This window comes from Trichechus manatus, unplaced genomic scaffold, assembly GCF_000243295.1.
Source record: "Trichechus manatus latirostris isolate Lorelei unplaced genomic scaffold, TriManLat1.0 scaffold00145, whole genome shotgun sequence".
Taxonomy (NCBI): Eukaryota; Metazoa; Chordata; class Mammalia; order Sirenia; family Trichechidae; genus Trichechus; species Trichechus manatus.
The window spans coordinates 5,411,931-5,418,069 of NW_004444081.1; positions in this window are offsets into that span (position 1 = coordinate 5,411,931).

The window sequence follows — 6,139 nt, forward strand, 5'->3', positions numbered from 1 at the left end:
TCTTTTACTTGTATGTGTGTTTCTTATCTCTCTAGACAGCAGAGACCTGTCTCCTTTTAATAGCCGTTGTGGAACTTTTATATGTCAGGAATAGTGGTAGGCACTCCAGGGTCTAAGATGGTGATTAAGATACTATTCCTGACTTCCAAGGTTTCCTATGCAGTTTATACATTATAATAATGTATAATAAAGAGGTATTCATAGAATGCTATGGGAGCACAGATAAGGAAAGATTGCTTTTTCCTGGAGGAGTTAGTAAGGCTTCACAAACATCACAGTTCAGCTGGACTTTAATTTGAAAAGTTCAGGCAAGTAAGGTTTTTATTCAACTTTGTATCACCCAAGGTAAATGTTGAGATGCAGTAAGAGTATAACCTTTGAGTCAGACCTGGTTTTGAATTCTGGCTCCGTGACTTAATTGACATCAGTCTTTGAGCATATTTAACATCTTTGAGCTTCAGTTTTCTAGTCTGTAAAATGGTGATAATAACGCCAGCTGCATAAAACTGTTGTGAAGATTAAATGAGAGAGAGCATACTATAAGGCATTTAATGCTATGACTGGCACAATTCTTCAAATCCAAGATGCTATTGATTGTAAAATGCACCATTATTTTATATACTGCTAAGAAAGAAAGAAAAAAACCCTGCTAATTAAATCACAACACACCAATTGATTGTTTAAGATGCATTTCATTCAGAGATGTTAAAATGTGAAAAAAAAGTCTTAGAATCAATGAAATACAGTAATAAAAATCAATTATTTCTATGCAAATATTGTCTATTACCATGAACTATGCTAGCATAACATTTTGTTCTTTAGGGCAATGAAGTCATCACCGTATGTCCATCGATGAAGAACATTGCTAGAGACAAGTTCAGATAACATCTCCTTTTCTACATTCTACCAGTTTTCTTTATCATATTTCAAAATTTTTCTAAGCTCTCAGTATACTATCAAAGTTTTAGATTTCAAAATTTTCCTATGAATATCACCCTCCCAAAGCTCTCTGTCCTGCTCCAATCTCCAGGACTACTGTAAGGATTTTGTCTTACTATTCTGTAGGGTGAGATTCACTATTTCTGGCACTCACATCTTCCTCCTTAGTTTATACTTTCTTTATGCTGTGGTATATACTTAAGTAATTTCCTGTGGAAGATGAATGGGATCTAAACTTTCAATGTTCCTACATTATTAGCAGTATTAATAATACTGTTGTTTAAACAGATGTTTAATATTAGGCTAGGCATTGTAAAAGATACTTATAAAAGTTTAAATCCCTGCTTATACTCTAAGGTATGAAAAGATAGGCTTTAAGTTTGAATCCTAATCCCACAACTTGTGAGCTGTATTACTTTAGCAATTTATTTAATTTCTCTGAGCCTCTTTTCTTCCTTTTTTCTAATTTGTAATGTTTAGATAAAAATACCTACCTTCCAAGATTTTTGTTGTTTGGTGCCATTGAGTCGATTCCAACTCATAGTGACCCCATGTGACAGAGTACAACTGCCCCATAGGGCTTTCTTGGCTGTAATTTTTTTTTATTATTACTGTGCTTTAAGTGAAAGTTTACAGTTAAGTTAGTCTCTCATACAAAAATTTCTACGTACCTTGTTATGTGACCCTAGTTGCTCTCCCTGTACTGTGACAGGACACTCCTCCTTTCCATCCCAGATTTCCCATGTCCATTCAACCAGTTCCTGACCCTCTCTGCCTTCTCATCTCGCCTCCGGACAGGAGCTGCCCATTTAGTCTCATGTATCTTCTTGAGCTAAGAGGCACACTCTTCATGAGTATCATTTTATATCCCATAGTCCAGTCTAATCTTTGTCTGAAGAGTTGGCCTCAGGAATAGTTTCAGTTCTGGGCTAATGAGAGTCCGGGGGCCATACCTTACGGGGTCCCTCCAGTCTCAGTCAAACCATTAAGTCTGGTGTTTTTACTAGAATTTGAGTTCTACATCCCACTTTTCTCCTGCTCTGTCAGGGACTGTCTGTTGTGTTCCCTGTCAGGGTGGTCCTTGGTGGTAGCCGGGTACCGTCTAGTTCTGGTATCAGGCTGATGAAGTTTCTGGTTTATGTAGCACTTTCTGTCTCTTAGGCTAATACTTTTCCTCCTGTCTTTGGTGTTCTTCATTCTCCTTTGCTCCAGGTGGGTTGAGACCAATTGATGCATCTTAGATGGCTGCTCACTAGCTTTTAAGACCCCGGATGCCACTCACCAAAGGGTGATGCAGAACATTTTCTTAATAAACTTTGTTATGCCAGTTGACCTAGATGTCCCCGGAAACCATGGTCCCCAGACCCCCTTGGCTGTAATTTTTTTTTAATTTAATTTTTTTAATTGTACTGTAGATGAATCTTTACAGAACAAACTAGTTCTTATTAAACAGTACACATATTGTTTTGTAATTCTGGTTAACAACCAAATAACATGGCAACACTCTCCATTCTTGAGCTTGGGTTCACTATTACCAGCTTTCCTGTCACCTCATGCCTTCTAGTCCTTGTCCCTGGGCTGTTGTACCCCTTTACTGTCATTTTGTTTTGTGGGCCTCTCTAATCTCTGGCTGAAGGGTGAACCTCGGGAGTGACTTCATTGCTGAGCTAAGTAGGTGTCCACGGGCCATACTCTCAGGGTTTCTCCAGTCTCTGTCGGGCCAGTAAGTCTGGTCTTTTTTTGTGAGTTAGCATTTTGTTCTACATTTTTCTCCAGCTCTGTCCAGGACCCACTGTTTTGATCTCTGTTAGAGCAGTCAGTGGTGGTAACTGGGCACCATCTAGTTGTACTGGACTCAGTCTGGTGGAGGCCGTGGTAGTTGTGGTCCATTAGTCCTTTGGACTGATCTTTCCCTTGTATCTTGTTTTCTTCATTCTCTCTTGCTCCCAAAGGGGTGAGACCAGTGGAGTATCTTAGATGGCCGTTCACAAGCTTTTAAGACCCCAGACGCTACTCACCAAGATAGAATGTAGAACATTTTCTTTATAAATTATGTTATGCCAACTGAGCTCTATGTTCCTCGAGAGCACAGTCCCCAGAGCCCTCAGCCCAGCAATTCAGTCCCTCAGGGAGTTTCGATGTGTCGATGGAGTTTCCATGACCTTGCCTTGTACAAGTTGTGCTGGTTTCCCCAGTATTGTGTACTATCTTATCCTTCACCAAAGTTGCTACTTATCTGTTGTCTATGTAGTGTTTTTCCACCCCCACCCACTCCTCTCCCTCATAACCATCAAAGATTGTTTCTTTTGTTTGAGTTGTGTAGCTAAGTTTTGATTCTATCCCTTTCTTATTTTTTGATTTGTGCGTCTATTTCTGTAAATTGTCCTCTGAGGACTCCCTTTGCTGTGTCCCAAAGGTTTTGGTGTGATGTGTTTTTATTCTTGTTTGATTCTAGGAATTTTTTGATTCCATCTCTGATTTCTTCTATTACCAAGTGGTTTCTAAGAAGGGTATTATTCAGTTTCCATGTAATCGATTTTTTCCCTTGTTCTTCCTGTTTTCAATTTCTACCTTGATGGCATTGTGGTCAGAGAAGATACTTTGTATTATCTCAGTGTTTTGGATTTTGTTGAGGGGTGTTCTTCGGCATTAGATGTGGTCTATTCTGGAGAATGTTCCATGTGCATTGGAAAAGAATGTGTACTTTGCAGCTGTTGGGTGGAGTGTTCTATATATGTCTATGAGGTCAAGTTGGCTGATTGTGCCCTTTAGGTCTTCTGTATCTTTGCTGAGTTTCTTTCTAGATGTTCTGTCCTTTGCCGAGAGTGGTGTGTTGAAGTCTCCTACTGTAATTGTGGAACTGTCGCTTTCTATTTTCAGTGCTGTTAGAGTTTGTTTTATATATTTTGGAGCCCTGTCATTGGGTGTGTAGATGTTTATTATGGTTATGTCTTCATGATGGATTGTCCCCTTAATCATTGTATAGTGTCCTTCTTTGTCTTTTATGGTGGATTTTATTTTAAAGTCTATTTTATCTGAGATTAGTATGGCCACTTCTGCTCTTTTTTGGTAGGTATTTGCTTGATACAGTTTTTTCCATGCTTTGATTTTTAATGAATTTACATCTTTGTTTATAAGGTGTGTTTCTGGTAGACAGCATATTGATGGACCTGTTTTTTATCCATTCTGTCGTTCTCTGCCTCTTTGTGGGTGCATTATTAGGCCATTTACATTCTGTGTAATTATTGATAGGTGTGAGTTTATGCTGTCATTTTTTAGTGCTTTTTGTTGTAGTGCTGATGTTTTCTTTGTTCCTCTTACTCTCCTGTGCTGAATTCCCTTTGTTTGTGGATTTTTTTTCATTTCTTTTTTTTTTTTTTTTTTTGTAGATTTTGTTTTTACTGAGAGTTTATATTTTTCTTCTTGATTTTGATGAGTAGGTTTGTTAACTTTCTTTGTGGTTACCTTGAAATTAAACCTTATCTTCCTAGATTTGAACCAGTCTATTATTACTTGGTATCACCTTGCCTTCCTCTCCCTCAGAAGGTTCTATACCTACACTGTTTATTCCCTCTTTTATTGTTCTGAAGTTGTTATCATGTACAGATTAACATCTCTGGTTCCCTGTTGTAATTCTTTTGGTTTTGGATAGTCCCTGAGAGTTCATTTCCTAGGTTGGTATCTGGCTTGTACAGTCTTACGTCCTAGATTCAGGCTGTGGTCTGATGTTGTTTGTTCTCAGACCAAAGGACTCCTTTTAATAATTCTTGTAAGTTTGGTTTGGTTTTTACATAGGCCCTTAATTTCTGTTCATCTTGAAATGTCCTAATTTCACCATCATATTTGAATGAGAGTTTTGCAGAATATGTTATTCTTGGTTGGCAGTTTTTTTCTTTCAAGGTTTTATGTATGTCATCCCATTGCCTTCTTGCCTGCATGGTTTCTGCCAAATAATCAGAGCTTAGTCTTATTTTTTCCCCTCTGTGCGTGACTTTTCGTTTTTCTTGAGCTGCTCTCAGGATTCTTTGTTCATCTTTGGTTTTAGTGAGTGTGATTTTGATATGCCTTGGTGATTTTCTTTTGGGTTGTATCCTATATGTGGTTCATTGAGATTCTTGGATGGTCAGCTTCTCATCTTTCATGATATTGGGGAAGTTTTCTGTCAGCTGTTCTTCGATGATCCTCTCTGTGTTTTCTGTTTCCTCCCCCTGTTCTGGAACTTCGATCACTTGTAAATTTTTGCTTTTGATTGTACCCCATATAATTCACAGGGTTTCTTCATTTTCCTTCGTTCTTTTTTTCTGATTTTTCCTCAAACAGAGTTGTATCCAAGTGTTTTTCTTCAATTTTGCTGATCCTGTCTTTCATCGTTTCAAAGCTGCTCCTCAGCCCTTCTATGACACTGTCCATTTCTGAAATCTTGATGTTTATCTTTTGAATTTCTAATTGTTGGTTTTGTGTGATTTCTAGTTGTGAATTTATTTTGGCATTTTGTTCCTGTATTAGTTTCCTGGATTCTTCCATTTTTTTGTGTGTATTTTCCATGAATTTGTCTGCTTTTTGCATGAAATTGTCTATTTTTTCCTCATTTTTTGTCTGCTTTTTGCTTCAACTCTTGGATAGCTCTGAATATTAACTGGCTGTGATTTTTATGGAAGAAGATCACCAGGCTGTAATTTTTATGGAGCTGCTAGGTGGGTTTGAATTGCCAAGCTTTCAGTAACCAGCTGAGCACTTAACCATTGCACCACCAGGGATCAGTGTGAGGTTTATCTAGGGTTAAGAACAAAAATCTGGAGTCAGACTACCTGTCTTCAAATCCTGACTTCACCACTCAACTAAATGTGTAATTTTAGGCAAATTAATTCATCACACTGGGCCTTGGTTTTCATGAATGTAAAATGGCATAATAGTAAGAATACCTAAGACCAAAGAGGTTGGGTTTTTCGGTTTTGTTTTTTTTTAAATTAAGTTTTCAAAGTGTTTAGAGTGGTACCTAGTCCATGGTAAGGTATAAGTGTTATATTGAGACCCTCTGGTCTTCATGGGGAAAAGTTTGAAATCTGTAACTGTGATTAGTTTTAGTAAGCCATCAAGTACATAAACCTTGAACTAATTTTCTTCTCATTTATTCATTTTCCCAGTCATCTAATTCTTTTCAATAGCTTTATTTACCATCTATCGACTGATCGTTTGCAAA